At 65.3% G+C, this 375-nt stretch overlaps 1 protein-coding gene across 2 annotated transcripts in view; it reads left to right on the forward strand.

The window, feature by feature from the left end:
• The first annotated feature begins 48 nt into the window (after positions 1-48).
• Positions 49-375, forward strand: part of DNAJC4 (DnaJ (Hsp40) homolog, subfamily C, member 4) — a 3517-nt gene continuing 3190 nt past the window's right edge. Inside the window, exons 1-2 of one of the 2 annotated variants that reach the window (XM_010837983.1) lie at positions 49-207; positions 365-373. The gene's annotated coding sequence lies outside the window, so the exon portion shown is untranslated. The other variant, XM_010837984.1, reaches the window with a different exon arrangement.

Consider the following 375-nt stretch of genomic DNA (forward strand, 5'->3'; position numbering starts at 1 on the left):
GTAAGAGCAGGAAACGGCAGCCGCGGCGGAGTCTGTGAGTGCAACGAGGGCGGGGCTTGGTGTGGCTCCTCCTGCACCCGCCCCCCCAATACTCCCAGGGTGGGGAGGGGGTCTCCGCGTCCAGGGCTAGTGGCCCAGACACCGAGACGAATGTGGAGGGGGGTCTTGGACGCACGGGGCAGAGGCGGGGACGGGGCCAGAACACAGGTCTGGTCTTCAGCAAAAAGGCTCCAAACGCCCCTGAGCCCCCGCGGGCCTGCTTCAGTTTCCCTTCGCATCTAAACAGGGCCAGCACCCCCCGCTCCCCATTTCCTCCAATTCAGGGGGTCCCATCCCACTCCTCTTTGTGGTCTCTTTTCACCAGCTGCCCGCCTG

Source organism: Bison bison, unplaced genomic scaffold (assembly GCF_000754665.1).
Source record: "Bison bison bison isolate TAMUID 2011002044 unplaced genomic scaffold, Bison_UMD1.0 scf7180017864089, whole genome shotgun sequence".
NCBI lineage: Eukaryota > Metazoa > Chordata > Mammalia > Artiodactyla > Bovidae > Bison > Bison bison.